The sequence below is a fragment of the Lycium ferocissimum genome, chromosome 1 (assembly GCF_029784015.1).
Source record: "Lycium ferocissimum isolate CSIRO_LF1 chromosome 1, AGI_CSIRO_Lferr_CH_V1, whole genome shotgun sequence".
Taxonomy (NCBI): Eukaryota; Viridiplantae; Streptophyta; class Magnoliopsida; order Solanales; family Solanaceae; genus Lycium; species Lycium ferocissimum.
In genome coordinates, this window is record NC_081342.1 from 45,390,317 (window position 1) to 45,408,418 (window position 18,102).

The following is an 18,102-nucleotide window of genomic DNA, read 5'->3' on the forward strand; positions in this document are numbered from 1 at the left end:
ATCATGGTAAGAATATTATTAACATCTTAAACATACCTTATATGAGCAGACACCACGAAACCAACATCCCCCATGTTCAACTTTTAGCTTAAAACGACGACGACAACTCGTACTAAACTTTATCCTTCACGAGCCTCGCGATTCAGGGCCTCGAACTTGATCGAACCCTTGCTTTATCTCTCTAAACTCCCTCACTCACTCTCTACCATGTTCTAGATTTTTTGGTATGAAATGAGGATGATAAGGGTTAAAACATCCCTTAAATAGCAAGGGAAGTGGGCCTGACCCGACTTGGAGTTGGGTTGGGCCGAGCCGACTTCCCAGCTTAACCTTTCTGTCTTAAAATCTCGATCACTTTTTATCCCTATGTCGTGTGAAGGTCCACGACCTATGGTTGGAAATATAATTCAATTATCTATAACTTTTATGTTTGAAGTTTTCCCAAATTCCCAAATCGTGATGGGGTTATGGCCTCCCGAAGTCAGATCACCCGAAAACGTACCTTAAAAACATCTTTTTAGAGAGCTTCCACTTGGATTTGGCTCAACAGTCCTTCTTGAGTTGTGTTTAACTTCACATATATTTTCCATATAAATTTTCATATGTCCTTTATAAAATCCCCATCATATGGGTCCCACCTCAGCTTACGGTTACGAGCGCTATATCTTTTAACGTATCATTCCAATCATACTGTACGAATTCCAAATATCATACTCATGCTATCCTTATGCTAATACAGTAGAATTTAATCGTTTATACTTGTAATATTTGCTCCTCCTTGAGCTTACATTAAGCCATCTACAGCCTTAGTAACGTGAAATTTTCTTGGGTGTAACAGTTTTAAGGTGTTTCAAAAGCCTAAAATGAAGTTCATCGAGTCTAGTTTCCGACGCAACAAACCGCTCATCAAAATGATATCGGGATAAGGAGTTATGGACGGTGCAAGTTGGGCTAGCGGGGCAGCAAGTTGAGACCCGATCCAAACATTTACATTTCGGCCCATGAGTATATTTCGGCCCATGAGACCAATTAACGTTAATATATATCGAAAATTCATTTGAGGGCTGATCATTTGCATCTACGAGCTTCCAAAACATTAGAGAGAGAGGGAGAAAACTTCTAGTCTAAGAAAGGCATTGTGATCAAAATCCGAGCCCCGAATCCCGAAGCTCATGAAGAGAAAAGCGTTGTGCGTCACGTTGCCTTCCGTTTGAGCTAAAAATCAGCCAAAAAGAGGAGTGTTGATGTGGTTGCTGCTTATTTAAGGTAAGATTAAGGTCCCTTTTTCATTGTTAATAAGTTTAATTAGTGTTTTAACGGATTAGAACGGAGAACGCAATAAACTCGTTTGTTGCTTTGTTGAGATTTATGGATTGGGGGCTGTTTTAGTTGGATTAAATGGATGGAATCAACTGAGTTATGATGTATAATAATGGTTGGTACTATTGTTGATGTTGTTGATGATATTTCGTGGCTGTTTTGTATGATTTTCGTGGCTGTTTTGTGATGATATTTTGGGGCTGTTTGGTATGATTTTCATGGCTGTGTGTGTTGTTTAAATTGTTGTGATTATTTTGGGTTGTTGGTGAGTTGGGACGGAGTAAGAAAAATAAAGGAAATGTTGTCGGATTTTCGTTAGATTGTTTGTTAGCTTACAATGAGTAGTAAAGAATGACTTTCATCTAATTGTGGCGTAATTATTGCCTTGTTATAGATTACAAACTTGGACGAGAGATTTTAGACGAATAGACGCGCTTCAAGGTATGTAAAGCTATCCCTTCCTTCTTTTTTGGCATGAATTACATAAACGAGCGAACGATGAACATACATGACTCCAATGAATTCTAGTTCTCGGTAGTACTTGACATGATAGTTGTCTTTGATTCTCCAATGTTGGTTTATTCTAATTATTCTATCGAGTCTCATATGATGATTTAATTTGTATATGGTTGCTCATGATATTCTACTCGTGCATGCTGTTAATATATCATTCACCGAGTCCCGGGCCGGGTATGTATTCGTGCACAGTTTCATTGCATTGTTCACCGAGTCCCTCACTAGAGGGCCGGGTACGGTATATATATATGATTATTTCACCGAGTCCCATAATGGGCCGAGTACGGTATATATGTATATGACTTCATTCACCGAGTCCCATAAAGAGCCGGGTACGATATATTATATAGATATGCATGACTCTCGTCTCATAAGGCACAGGTGCATTGGTATCTTTGATTATCATACTTGTCTCCTGTTGTCTTTTATTTAGTCATGATCTTCTTTATTGTATTTCATGCTTTATATACTCAGTACATTTTTCGAACTGAACCCCTTTCTTCGGGGGTTGCGTTTCATGCCCGCAGGTACAGACACTCGGTTTGGTGATCCTCCAACCTAGGACTTCTGCTCAGCTGTTTGGAGAGCTCCATTGTTCCGGAGCCTAAGTCATTTTGGTACGTATCCTTTGATATAGACTTATGCATATGCGGGGGTACGGCGGGGCCCGTCCTGTCATATTTCACTATTATACTCTTAGAGGTCTGTAGACATGTGTGGGTTGTATATAGGTGATTTTGGTCAGCTATATCGATATTGTTCGTTTTGGATATTCTCGTATATAGTGGTAGCCTTGTCGGCTTGCATATTATGTTATGTTTTGGTTAGCTGTGACTCCTTAGGAGACAGGTTCATTATGATATATGACGTTATGAGTCTATAGCTTGCTTTTACAAATTTCCATATTGTCCTTAGTTTCAGTCTGACTATATCTAACAGGTTCGTATACGAGTGTCCAACTCGGGCACTAGTCATGGCTCATCGGGTTGGGTCGTGACAACTTCCTAGTTGTGAAGTGAATTGCTTATTTCCATCGAATTCGATGTTGCTCATTTGTGGATTTATTTGAGTCGTTTGTTGATTCGAATTGCTTAGGCTCTAGGGTTTGCAAATCCGATTGGAAGGGTTAGGGTTTGATATGCCCTTTCTTGTCCATAGATTTCATGCTCTTGGGTCATGTATCTATCCATCTACCCTCTCCCATTTCTATTCTTCATCCACCCTTTATTTTGATTTTCTTGTTCTTTGTTTTTTTCTAGAGTTTCCCTAGGTTGAATCTTATCATTTGGTATCAGAGCATAGGCTAAGAGATTGTTCCCACAATTTCTAGTCCTAGGCTCAAAATATGAAAATCACAAAAAAAAAATGAAAATCCAAAAAAAAAAAAAATTGAAAATTGTTTTTTTGTTTGATTTTGTTGTTTTTGAAGTTAGATTTGAGTTTATTGTGGTGGAAAACATCTAAATCCGAAGTTTGAAGTTGTTTGGGTGGGTTTTGAAGTTTTTACCATTAAAGCTTCATCAAAGCTTGAAGAACTCAAAAGTGGGTTTAGTGATTGAGAAACAATTGAGGCAAATTGAATATTGGGCTTCGTTCTCTAAGTGATAAGGAGCTTAGATTTGAAATTTAGAGCAAAAACGAGTTGATTTGGTCCTAGATTGCATTTGGGTGTTCTTGGTGTTCTTAAGAACATTCATATCTTCATATTGGAGAAGAAGACCAAAGAAGAGGGTTTGATCCAAAGGTTTTTCCAAGGACAAGTGGAAAGTTGTTTGTTGGGCCAAAAAAGGCAAGTCCTACGTTTTGTGAGGCCTAAGACGTCATCAGATCCAAGAAAATTTGGACCAAATTTCGAGGAGCACGAGTTCAATAGGAAATCACTGAAGCCACTATATTGTCCCACATACGGACCGCATAAATTTTCCGGTCCATATAATTTGGTCCGTAAAATTGGAGGCCCAAAAGTTACATTTTGTAAGTGATTTACGGTGGGAAAATACGGACCGTAAAAATTTTACGACTCGTAGATTTTGGTCCGTAAATTTGGTACCAAATTTTTGAGTTTCTGTCCCTGTTCTACGGATACCTTTTACGGTCCGTGAATTATATACGGACCGTATAAATTTCACAACCCAATCCGTGAATTTGAGGTACATTTTTAGTTCCAAATTTTCATTTCATCTCAATTCATTTCTCAAAAACTTCTTGAGCCTTGATTGTAAGTTATTGTTTCCCTATTCCTTAAGTAGGGAACAAAAAAAAAAAAAAAGAGTATAGAATTTTAAAATTTTTCGTTATTTCAAATTGATGCATTGGATCAATTGAGGCTTCAAGACCCCATTTTCAAATTATCACCTACCCGGGCCCGAAATTTCATTTATTTTCCGATTTTAGCATTTCAATTTCTTGTGTCTCTCAACTAGTAGCCACATAGTAGTTGTTCCTACTTGTGTTTAGTAGTTCTTGTGTCCGCATTTCTTTCGTGCTAATTTCTTTCAAGCTTTTCTTCGTTTTATTTCGTTGAAACTTTGTTGGTTCTCATCCATTTTGCTTTTGAGTCATCCGTCATTCATCTAAACAAGAATCCATTCTACCACAAAGGATAAGCAACGTGTGAATTCGATTGGACGAGTGATTCATCAACAACTTCGAAAAAGCATGACGTGTGGTAAGGTTGAGAGTTCAATATGAGTGAAGTGAGGCTTTTGTTGCTAATCTTGTTTGCTAGTTTTGCCGGTCATCAAGTCTAACCAAGGTGATAGTACGCAAGAAGTAGTAGATATGTCATCCATAGAAAATTCATTGGCTATGATCATGAATCAAATCTCGGGCATGCAAACGGGTATGGAAGAGATGAGAGGAGAGATGAATAGTGTGAATGGGAAGTTAAAGGGTATGGATGAACGGATGGTGGGTATTGAGAAAGTTCAAATGGAGGGTTCGAGTAGAATGGGCACTCCCCGTTCTATGAATGAAGGTGATGGGGATAAAACACAAGATACCACTCCAACCATTACTCCGGGACAAGCATATGCCTTGTGCAATCCCAACACAACAACCACCTCCACCCAAAGAGCTCCACCACCCTAAACAACCAACCTCACATTCCAAAACTCTACATTCCAAAACACTAATCGACAAACCTATCCCCAAGTTTACCAACACAACCCGAATGAGGAAATCCCTCAATTAACCTTACAACAAACACCCCAAGCTCCACCCCAAGTCTAAACACAAGATCCCTTTCCTAACCAAAACCAATACCAACGCCACTACCAATACCCTATGAATGAAGAAGAGTATGATGACTATCCACAAGGTAGGTGGTGGGATGATAAATGACAAGGATGGCGGCGTGGAGGAATGAATAATCGGGGGAGGGGAGGAAGAGGAGGTTTTGAGAGGTTTCCGGGCCATGACCCTAGATTCCAAGGTCATGTAGATTTAGGGAGGGCCCAAGGTTACGAGGATCGGGGAAGATGGCAAGATAATGAGCAGAATTTGAAGACCATTAAGGTGAACCTTCCTACGTTCCAAGGAGGTAGCAATTCGGAAGAGTTCCTTGAATGTAAATTGCAAAGTGCGCGCATCTTTCTCACAAACAATGTGTCCGAAGCATTGAAGGCAAAGTATGCCCTCACTCAATTTGAGGGGTACGCTTCTACTTGGTGGGAATCCAAGAATTTATAAAGAGATCAACAACACATCTATGGTCTCCCAACGTGGAACGACTTGATTGAGCTCATGGAGACAAGGTGGCTTCCACCCACATACCACCAAGATGCACTCAAAAGGTTGTACATGTTGAAGCAAGGGTTGAAAAGTGTGAAAGCGTACTTTGATGAGTTTGAGGATTTGCGGATGAAGTCCAAGATAGAAGATCATGAAGAGTACACTATTATAAGGTTTGTAGCCAACTTGAATGGAGACATTTCTGAGCCGATGAGGCTCAAAACCTATAATAGTCTTGAAGAGGCATTCAATGACGCATCCAAGGTCGAGGCGGATCTAAAAGAAGATAGGTCCTATAAAGACAAAAGCAAATCGTCTTCAACTTGTAACAAAGGCAAAGAAAAGTAGAAAACTTCCACTTGGGATAAGCCCAAGAGCAACACTCAAGCACCTCAAGCCAAATTTGATTACAAAGACAAATGTGATGACAAGGCTAAAGGAGGTAATAATTCTAACACCAACTATAACCGACCTTCTACCATCCAATGCTTTAAGTGCCAAGAGAGAGGGCAAATTGCGAGTAAGCGTCCCAATCGGAGGACTATCACAATAGTGAAGGATGGGTATCGAACTGATAATGAACATGAGGGCGGGGATGGTCACGAAGAAGGAGGAAAAAGAAGTGAGTGTGAGGGTGATTCCAATGAAGAGGTTGAGATAAGGTATGAAGAAGCCTTGAATCGTGCTATTGTGGCTAGAAGAGCCATGGGGGCTCTAGCTAGGGAAGAAAGTGACCAAAGGGAGATCTTGTTTCATACACGGTGCAAAATTATGGATAAGGTGTGCTCATTACTCATTGATGGTGGGAGTTACACGAATGCCGTTAGTCAATTTTTAGTTAAAAGTATGAAATTCCCCACCCGCAAGCACACTAATCCCTATGTACTCCAATGGTTTAATGAATGTGGTGAAATGAGGGTCAACAAGCAAGCCATTATCAAATTTAGCATTGTCAAGTACCAAGATGAAATCTTATGTGATGTGGTGCCAATGCAAGCGTGCCATATTTTGCTTGGAAGACCTTGGCAATTTGACGTGGATGCTCAACATAGTGGGCGGACCAACAAGTATTCTTTTGTGGTCAAGGGTAAAAAGTATGTACTTGCTCCATTGACTCCCCATGAAGTGCGTGAAGACTATAGAGTCATGAAAGAGTTACGTGAAAAGATGAAAAAGGAGGAAATGGTTGTGAGTGAAAAGGAGACCTTAGTTGCTCAAGGAGGACAAGGTTAAACCCAAGGGAAGAGTGTTACACCCTGTAAGAGTGCATGCTACTTGGCTTAAGACAAAATGAACGAGTTAAGAAAGTTCAAGGAAAGTTAATCGAGTTAGTAAGGATATCGTTATATGTATATGGTTGCCTTAAGTATCCCGAGGTGGCATGGCAACCTAAAGGATTTGAAATCATGTTATGAGTACATATACGAGGTAATGTGAGTGCCCTTTTAAATTATTTGAGATTATTAGTAATGATATAGAAGATAGACAAAAGATATGAATATACTTTTGCGATTGGAGTTTCGTCGAAGCTTTGTGAGTTCTCTAGTTATGTTTAAGGTTATTGTGATTCTTCGAACCCTTCGAGACACATGTACGGATTGTTATGGATGTATATGATTATGTATAGGAGGTTACATGAGGGTTGGGAGAGGATTAGAAGTTAAATGAATCTAAACGAAATGAATCGGAACAACTTCAGTAAAATCTCAAACCAGATTTTTTGCCCATATTATTGGAGGCATATCTCCTAGTATATGAGGATTTTTAAGGTGTTTCAAAAGTCTAAAATGAAGTTCATCGAGTCTAGTTTCTAACGTAATAAACCACTCATCAAAATAATATCGGGATAAGGAGTTATGGACGATGCGAATTGGGCTGGCGGGGCAGCAAGTTGAGACCCGATCCAAGCATTTACATTTCGGCCCATGAGGCCCATTAACGTTAATATATATATGGAAAGTTCATTTGAGGGCTGGTCATTTGCATCTAGGAGCTTCCAAAACATTAGAGAGAGAGGGAGAGAACTTCTAGGCTAAGAAAGCTATTTTGATCAAATCCGAGCCCCGAATCCCCAAGCTCATGAAGAGAAAAGCGTTGTGCGTCGCGTTGCCTTCAGTTTGAGCTAACAATCAGCCAAAAAGAGGAGTGTTGACGTGGTTGCTGCATACTTAAGGTAGGATTAAGGTCCCTTTTTCATTGTTAATAAGTTTAATTAGGGTTTTAACGGATTAGAACGGAGAAAATAGCGTTATAAACTCGTTTGTTGCTTTGTTGAGATTTATGGATTGGGGGCTATTTTAGTTGGATTAAATGGATGGAATCAGCTGAGTTATGATGTATAATAATGGTTGGTACTGTTGTTGCTGTTGTTGATGATTAAATTGAATTGGAATTTCGGGATTGTCCAATTTATAGAGGAAATGTTGCCCGAATTTCATTAAGTTCCGTTCGTATACAAATTAGATAGTAAGTGGTGTAAATGGTCTAATCGTGATATTATCGTCGTGATTGTAGACATACGGACTCGAGGAATGGACGTTGGGTGATTAGGTAGCTTGTCAGGTATGTTAAGGCTATCCCTTCTTTCTTTTTTGCATGAATTACATAAACGAGCGAACGATGAACATTCATGACTCCAATGAATTCTAGTTCTCAGCGGTACTTGACATGGCAGTTGTCTTTGATTCTCATGTGTCGGTTCATTCTAATTATTCTATTGAGTCCCAGATGATGATTTAGTTTGCATATAGTTGCTCATGATATTCTACTCGTGCATGCCGTTAATATATCATTCACCGAGTCCAGGCCCGGGTATGTATTCGTGCACAGTTTCATTGCATTATTCACCGAGTCCCTCACTAGAGGCCGTGTACGGTATATATATGATTATTATATTATATATGGATCGGACCGTACATTTCTCGGCATTATTATATTATCTATGGATCGGGCCGTACGTTCCTCGACATTATTATATTATATATGGATCGGGTTGTACGTTCCACAGCGCTATCAGTATATTATAATCTATGCCTATCATACGCCATAGAGACAGTTTCAGTCATATAGTGTTACGCAGAAATTCTCAGTGTTAGCCACAGATGCATTCAATTATTGATACTAGTTTTCATGATCGATCTGCACTTGATGTTCTTATGCTTTACATACTCGGTACATTGTTCACACTAACGTCCCTTTGCCTGGGGGCGCTGTGTTCATGCCACACAGTCCCAGATTGTTTTGCAGGTAAAAGTATTCAGCTAGGATGGTTGGCTATCAGCTGGGATTGGCAAACTCCATTTTCTTCCAGGAGCAGCATCGGGTCATTATGGTTATCATGTGTGTGTACGGGTATGTCGGGGCCCTGTCCCGATTCATATGATGCAAGTGTTTACTCTAAGAGACTTTGCAGACAGTGTCCTGTGGTTAGTAGGTTGATATGTCATGTGTTGAGCAAAGCGACCATGTAGGACGATATGTCAGTTTGACTTACTCGGTATCTGATTAATTGAATATCGTTCGCAAATTTCTAAAGTTTGACTGGAAGTACTTTATTATGCTTTCGAAAAATATTTATATGTCTAGTTTTATTATGTGAATGCCAGATGGTTCGCTCAGCTCTAAGTAAGAGTTGGGTGCCCATCATGCCTTATCGGAATTGGGGTGTGACAAAGTGGTATCAGAGTAGTTTGTCCTAGGGGTTGTCTGCAAAGTCGTGTCTAGTAGAGTCTTGTTTATGGTGTGTTGCGCGCCACATTTATAAGCAGGAGGCTACAGGGCATTTAGGATGGTTACTCTTCTTTCATATCTAAGATCGTGCGATAAAGCCAAGCTATAGGAAATGAGATTCCTTATACTAACCCTTGATTTCAGTAGAAGAACGGTATCGACAGAAAAAAAGTGGGTGATGACATTGGAAGTTACAGAGGTAAGTTACTTCGTTGAGGCTACGTTATCCGAATATGTATTTGTATAATAATGGATTGGTTGTCATACAGGTAAGTCAGTGTAAGTACAACAGAGGAATTGATGAAATGTATCTCTTGATGATAAGTTCAGTTACAAGTTTGTGAACTAAACAAATTGAATGAATCAGTACAAAGGTAAGCAATGGTACGAAAGATGTATGTCGGGTAAGGTAAGAATATTGAGGTGTGATTAAAATGTAAAGTCGAAGAATGAAAGGAAAAGTAAATAGGAAGGTATAACAGGGCTGCTCACTAATGGATCAGGTACATCTCGAGGTGTGATATTGTCTCGACCCAACCCCGTAGGCCGTGACTAGTGCCCGAGCTGGGCACCCAAACACATTCATTAATCCGATTCACAAACAGATAGCTTACGCGTATACAAATATCGAGATGCTATCTCGGATTATCTCAAGTCGTCTCAAACACATCTCAAACACAAACATATATATATCAGAAGCCGGCAAGGCTATCAAAGGGCGCATCGGCCCCAAAACATATACAAATGCAAGCCGACGAGGCTGCCATGATGAATGGGATCGCCCAGAACATATAACATACAAAAACACCTTTACAGGATAGGCCTAACCCACATATACATCTACAGACCTCTAAACAGACCAACAGATTCATATGACGGGACAGGGCCCCGCCGTACCCCTGAACAAACAAATACATATGCCACGAACGAATATGTACCAAAAGGTGGGCTCCGGAACAAGGAGCACTCCAAGACCGCTGATGGGAATCCTAAGCCGGCGGATCACCAAAATCTGTACCTGCCCGGGCATGAAACGCGACCCCGAAGAAAGGGGGGTACGAAATATGTGCGGAGCATGTAAAGCATGGAATATCGTAAACGATGAACCGTTGAAATGAGGAGGCAAAAAGTAGCACAATAACCCGAGAAAATCATAACACTTGCCTTTGAAACATAAATCATACCTATCCATTTTATATTCGGCTCATCATGGGATGAGAAACGAGTCGAAAAATCATCTCGTACACATGTATAAATATAACGTGCCCACCCTCTAATGAGGGGCGCGGTAGGTAAAACCATCGGATACATATACATATAACGTGCCCCGGCCCTTTAATGAGTGACGCGGTAAGTAAAATCATCATATCATATACATATAACGTGCCACGACCCTACTGTGAGGGACGCGGCGAATGAAGTCATCATATGCCATCACGGCCACCTCCCCCGTATCATCATATCATTATCATATCATATAACATGCCCCGGCCCTCTAGTGAGGGCGCGGTGAATCATGCGCAGAATCGTGCACGAATACATGCCCTGGCCCGGGACGCAGTGAAAGAGATCATAATAGCTCGCACGAGCAGAGTAGTGAGAAACCATATACACAAATCATCATCACAGACTCAACAACATAATCAGACGAAATCTCATTTAAAAGCTAAATAACAGTCAAGTCAAGTTCCTTCCGAAAATCATTCGAGAACATATCAAGTATCACTTTAGAAATTGTAGGTACGTGTCAAGATCATATGACATAACTTGTGGGAATCAAAAACATAGTCGTCATTACAGACTCAATAAAATAGTTGAAGCGAACTATTATTTCAAAACCAAGGCAATAGTCAAATCAAATTTTCTTTCGAACACCCCTCGGGAACATATCAACCGAACTTCGAAACCATAGTTATGTATCAAAATCATATGCATAAGATCATTATCATAAACTCAAAAGGTAAATAAAGGCGATCGTACTTGAAATCGGGATCATAATCATATCATATTCTTTCAAAAGTCGTCAGAAGTACAAAAAGGAAAGTCGCGGGACCCACGGACGGGTGTCGACCCGAGTCGGGCCCGCCTATGGAAAACATAGTCATCATACATCATGTAATCATTTTTGAGCATATCGAAGCGATCCGGTTCTATCTGTGAAAGTTACGGACTTTCGTAGTTTACGGAATCATTTAGGAACAAACTCTTTTAAAAACCAAACTTTTTATGCAACTTTTTTTTTGAAACTTAGTCATACAAAAGACATAGGGCCAATATTTCATCATATCATGCATACAAAGACCAAGAAAACAAGTAATAATCACAGACATGGTCGGATCGCGAGAGTAGAATTTCCTCGAGGCTCGTACATAGCCTATTTATGACTAAGGCATGCCAAAAGAAGGAAGGGTTGCGCTTTACATACCTTGATCGCTCTCAACGCTAATCCAAACTCAAGCTAATTCCAACCTACGTCTCGGGCTGCCCAAGGTCTACAAACAAGTCATAATATGCCAAACATTAGCTATAGACATTTGGGCATTTAATTCCAAATTAGCCTTTAATTCTACGAAATTTGGGCAGACATTTCCCTGTAAATACACTAACCAGAAATTTAACCGTCCAAATCAACAACAAGAACAATAACAACCAACCTAGCAACATCAATAATCAATCCGAAAGGCAACATAACATTAATAACCCTCTTTTACATCATTCAACAACATTCATTATTTCAATTCAACGGCTTACATTCAAGCCAACATTATAGCTCATACATTCCAATACCAACCCAAACCCATACCATGACATTCAAAAATACTTTAAACAATTCATACAATATTTCCAACAATCCAACAAAGGCTCCATTTGCCCGAAAACAGTCCCACAAACCCGAGAACAATATCCATAACACATTCCTCACTTCCACATCATGATTTGCATAACATTCCACATTCTAACAATGTCATTCTCTTAAATACACAAATTACATCAAAAGCACAATAGTCTCCAATTCAACCCACAACACTTACCGATATCAATTTGAGTCATTAAACTCTTATCGCCAACATAGAATTCATAACGACGACAACTAAAACATTAAGTAAAATTAATCCATTCATTGCCATATAATATGACCCATTTTCGGCCAACACTACATATATACATATTGATGATTCTCATCCATTTCTTCACTCTACAACATTCAAAACATGCTAACTAAACTTCAATTCATTACTTGACACAACATAACACACACACACCTACACGGCTATACTACACACCTGACCTCAACTCCAACATGCCATATCTCATGATTTTCATCCATTTTAACATACTACAACATGCTTACAACCTTTATAACACATAAAACAAGATCAAATCTTACCTTTCTTCTTCAACTTCACAAATAGGCTAGGGTTTGCGATCTACAAAACGGATGGTTTGATGACCCAAACAACACTTCCACGTTACTTAGGGACCTCCAATTAGTGGATTTGCACCGAGGAAATATTTTTGTGATGGCTCAAATTGGACTTGGATTTTTGGAGCTTTTGGCCGAGAGCCTCTTAGTGAAGTTCTTCAACTTCTTATTTTTTTCTAAGTATGAAAATGAGAGTGGATGACTTAGAGGTCATCTTTTAAGCTTCCACACAATTTACACAAGTGTCCATGGCCCACACGTGTGTTGGACCAATTAAAATTGTCCACAAAGTGTGTGGGACCATTCCAAGCCACATGGCCAACATGACAATTTTTCATGATTTGCCATCTTTTCATATTTCAATTTTTGGTCCCAAATTTTCCTAAACATTCCATGCCAACAAATTCATGAACAACTTGTGTCTCAAAACGAAATCGAAGGTCAAAAGTCCCGACTCTGTATCCCGGAGTGGTTTTGCCTCTAACCTATCATAGTCAATCCGGATTGTCCCAATGAACAAAATACGGGATATAACATCCTTCCCCCCTTTAGAACATTCGTCCTCGAATGTTCAACTAGTCTTATAAAGCCGTATAAGGATCTCGGGGGAAATTCCTTTTATTACCATAGCATGCAGCCGTATCTACCAGTCATATCCCTTCTTTCCTTCTTTATTTCGTTGTCAGTTTCTCAAATCATATCTTTATCTTTAACTCGTACTCTTTTATCGTTCCTTTGCTTAGATCTCACCTTTCAACTTTCCGGTCACACATAATATTGCAATCCTTACATCTTGCACTTGCATTTCTCGCATCCGCTTCCTTTGGGGGTGTGCTTATATTATTACGATTATTTGCCTTATGTACGCATTTCCCATTCCAAGTAGGCGGTACTTTGATCCACGTTACGATTCCACTGTTCTTCCATCTACTAACTTTCTTCCTTTTCCACATATCATTGTATTCGAACTACCCAAACTTGACGTAATAACCACAACATCGGCTTGCCTTATAGTATTTGTGCCGTATATGCACTATTGCTCACTTGAGCTTCGTTGCTACGGTCAATTAATGCCTTCCCCTATCACCGCCACGTCGGTTCTTGAATACACATATCATCAATAAAACCGGAGTATGAGACATTACACACCTACGCGGACATATAGTCGCTATCGTCTCATAAAAAATATTTCCAACAACATTGTTCGAACTACTTTGATTCCAAATCGTGATACATCTTCTTTCTCTTTGCCGATCTAATGCACTCGTTCTGCGACGTGACTACTTAGGTTCCGACCACTCCGCGCACTCTAACATCCTTTGGATTATTCTAGCCTCTCGTTCGCCTCTTTCGTCGAATTTGTGAGATTTTCGAGAAAACTTCCCGGGAGGGTCACCCGTCCCAATATTTCTCTCTCACCCCGACGCGCTTAACCTCGGAATTCGATGAAATACGGTGCCTTAATATTAGTCGATAGCGTTCACGTCACCGCATGACCTTGACACACGACACAGGTAAATTGAGGTCTTGACAGTTTTCAAAACGTTCCCACGACACAATTACCGTTTTACCCTTCTCGATCCCCCGCATTCACCTTTCGCTTACGAATATGATTACCTTCCGTCCTCGACTTCCAGATTCACTATAATGGTAAACATACCTTAATCGCCTTAATTTATGAATACTCGATTATCGGTCCTTAAATTTTCGCTAACGGCTATTAAATATTAACCATACGACAATATACATACATAATAACACACATCTCGGTGAGATTCATATACTGTAGCCGCGTACGGTGACGCTCCCCTTGCTCTTGTCTATTGGCCAACGCATATAAGCGGTTCGAAGGACCGCTAAAACTGGAGAGCTCCGCCGCGGCTTCTACTGCATGGCTCGTTTGGTGCCGGCATACTGCTTCGGAGGGCGCCCATTTGCGAAGAGGACGAACCGACAGCCGACATTGGGGTGGGGCTACATCCCACACAGACCACCTGCACTGTGCGGACACTCTCTCATAACATGGCCCCGGCGGCCGCGGGCAAGTGCACCTTAAACGCGACGACATTCCCCTGAATGGTGCTGCCCCGCACTTTGAGGACACTATGGCATAAACGGCCTCGTGCGGCTCGAGCCTCCCATCCATTTGCAAACTCATAGCCTAGAGCTGCGACCAGCTCCGGAATAACACCCTTTGTCAAACCTCTACCAACAAGCGACGGGGGCACACGTCGCGGGAAGAGAGTGCCCGATGTGCCGCGGGGGCACCCGCCTCCTCGAAAATATCCGGCGGATCGGCCCCCTTTTGGGGGGCCCTTCCCCCCGGTCTCTTCGGGGGCCCCCCTCGGCCCCGGGCCTCCATCCCCGACGTGTGCCCTGTCCGGGGGAAAATCCTCCGTACGGGCCGCCTCCCCGGTTGTCGATCCCTGCCCCCGGGGCCCCCCCCCGTAATATCCCGGGGGCATCCCTTCGATCCTCCCCGGCTCGGTGAGCCAAAGCGGCCGGGGAAAACCAAAGTGCTTCCCCAAAAGGTCCCGTGTTTCCTTTATGGGGAATCGGTCTCCCCGGCCCGCCTCCCTCCCGGGGGTAGAAAAGGCCGGGGGAAAGGGCCCCTTTGGGGCCCCCCCTCGGTGGGGGCACCCCGTCAAGGGCGGCATCCCCAAGTCGTTTGCCGCTACATCGTGCAACCCGGGGAGGGCGCCAACTCAACCGGCTCTGGCTCTCGGAAGCACTAATCAATCGCGGTTTTTGCGTACGTCGAGGACGAACTCATGAGGGTCCTCTGCGAGCCCGACCGAAAAACTCGGTGAGCCGCAAAGTGAAAATCACGGGCCTGCGACTATCGCGCCCTGTCTGCGTCATCCCCTGCTCCTCACAGTACGTGAACACCTTGTGCCAATCAAGTCGATAGCGGGCCCAGCTTCTCGCGGGGTCCCATCATCCGCCACGGGCCGGGGGGGGGGAGGTACGAGGCGGCGCCGCGGGCGGCGGTGGAGCCGCCCCGTGCGGCGCCAGGCGCTCCAAATCCCCCCGATCTTGGCGGTGTGGCGAGAACTAGCCGTCGGAGGCACAATATCGGGCTCAATCTTGGCACGAGCCCTGGTAGCCATCCGGGCCGTGGAGCCCGGTCTCCTGTTTCTTTGTGGGACTTGCCCTTACGGGCAGGGCGGCCTTCCTCGGAGGCATTGCGAAATCATAACAATTCGTCGGGGAGAGTCATCACGATGGCACGACTACTGTCGCACGATCTAAGATCGAAGGAAAGATAACATCCTAAATGTCCTGACAACCTCCGTTTATAGATGTGGTGCACAACACACCGATAAAACAAGACTCTACCTAGACACGGTACGTAGACATTCCGAGGACGAACTGCTCGCTCACCGATGCCATACATCACAACCCAACCTAGTGGCGGTGACTGGTGCCGGCGGGCACCTAAACACATTCATTAATCCGATTCACAAACAGATAGCTTACGCGTATACAAATATCAGACGCTATCTCAGATTATCTCAAGTTGTCTCAAACACAAATATATATATTTATATCAGAAGCCGGCAAGGCTATCAAAGGGCGCATCAACCCCAAAACATATACAAATGCAAGCCGACGAGGCTGCCACGGCGAATGGGATCGCCCGAACATGTAACATACAAACACACACATGAGGGATAGGCACTAACCCATATATACGTCTACGGACCTCTCGCGGACCAACGATTCATATGACGGGACGGGGCCCCGCGTGCCTGCGAACAAACAAATACATATGCCACGAACGAATATGTACCAAAAGGTGGGCTCCGGAACAAGGAGCACTCCAAGATCAACGATGGGAATCCTAAGCCGGCGGATCACCAAAATCTGTACCTGCGGGCATGAAACGCGAGCCGAAGAAAATTCGATACGAAATATGTGCGAGCATGTAAAGCATGGAATATCGTAAAACGAGAACCGTGCGAAACGAGGAGGCAAAAAGTAGCACAATAACCCGGAAAATCACCAACACTTGCCTTTGAAACATAAATCATACGTATCCATTTATATTCGGCTCATCATGGGACGAGAAACGAGTCGAGAAAATCATCTCGTACATGTATAAATATAACGTGCCGGCCCTCTAATGAGGGGCGCGGTAGGTAAAACCATCAGATACATATACATATAACGTGCCCCGGCCCTTTAATGAGGGACGCGGTAAGTAAAATCATCATATCATATACATATAACGTGCCGGCCCTCTAGTGAGGGACGCGGTGAATGAAGTCATCATATGCCATCCTGGCCACCTCCCCATATCATCATATCAATATCATATCATATAACATGCCCCGGCCCTCTAGTGAGGGGCGCGGTGAATCATATTGTAGAATCGTGCACGAATACATGCCCTGGCCCGGGACGCAGTGAAAGAGATCATAATAGCTCGCACGAGCAGAGTATTGAGAAACCATATACACAAATCATCATCATAGACTCAACAACATAATCAGACGAAATCTCATTTAAAAGCTAAATAACAGTCAAGTCAAGTTCCTTCCGAAAAACATTCGAGAACATATCAAGTATCCACTTTAGAGAAATTGTAGGTACGTGTCAAGATCATATGACATAACTTGTGGGAATCAAAAACATAGTCGTCATTACAGACTCAATAAAATAGTTGAAGCAAACTATTATTTCAAAACCAAGGCAATAGTCAAATCGAATTTTCTTTCGAACACCCCTCGGGAACATATCAACCCGAACTTCAGAAACCATAGTTATGTATCAAAATCATATGCATAAGATCATTATCATAAACTCAAAAGGTAAGTAAACTGATCGTACTTGAAATCGGGATCATAATCATATCATATTCTTTCAAAAGTCGTCAGAAGTACAAAAACTCAAATATTCATCAATTCATCCAAAGCTGAGTAATCAAATGAAAGACAACCTATATATATAAGCTAAATAAAGAAGACTAATAGGAAATTACATTGCTACCCTTAATGAAGTAAGAGTCTTGTTTGGCTAGTCTTCTTATTATAGTCTTCAATTCAAGAATTAGCCTTCAATGGCCAAACACGCCCCTCCTTGCATAGATGAACCTCTAATCAATCTTGCATGCATGGCTTTCTTGCAAGCATAACCTTCATTGCACAAATATCCAACTCCCGATCTTGTCCAAGTTTGCAAGTGTAGCCTATTTTATGAAAATGTCCCTGTTTGCACGTATGGCCACTTTGTGCATTTGGTCCCCTTTCTAGTAGCTTCTTCTTCAATCAACTCCCAAGAAACCTTCCACACATCATAAGCCATCTTGTGTGGCTTATAGGAGCCTCCAAAGGCCTTCCATGCCATCCTTGTCATCCACTCTGCTTGTAGAGTTTGAA

General features: G+C 42.1%; 1 long non-coding RNA gene across 1 annotated transcript in view; it reads right to left on the reverse strand.

Moving 5' to 3' along the window:
- The window catches only part of LOC132029972 (uncharacterized), a 96,672-nt gene extending 78,834 nt beyond the window's left edge, over nucleotides 1-17,838 (reverse strand). Inside the window, exon 1 of the long non-coding RNA XR_009407963.1 lies at nucleotides 17,692-17,838. This is a non-coding gene — a long non-coding RNA (uncharacterized LOC132029972). The remainder of the gene's footprint in view (nucleotides 1-17,691) is intronic.
- Nucleotides 17,839-18,102: the final 264 nt, after the last annotated feature.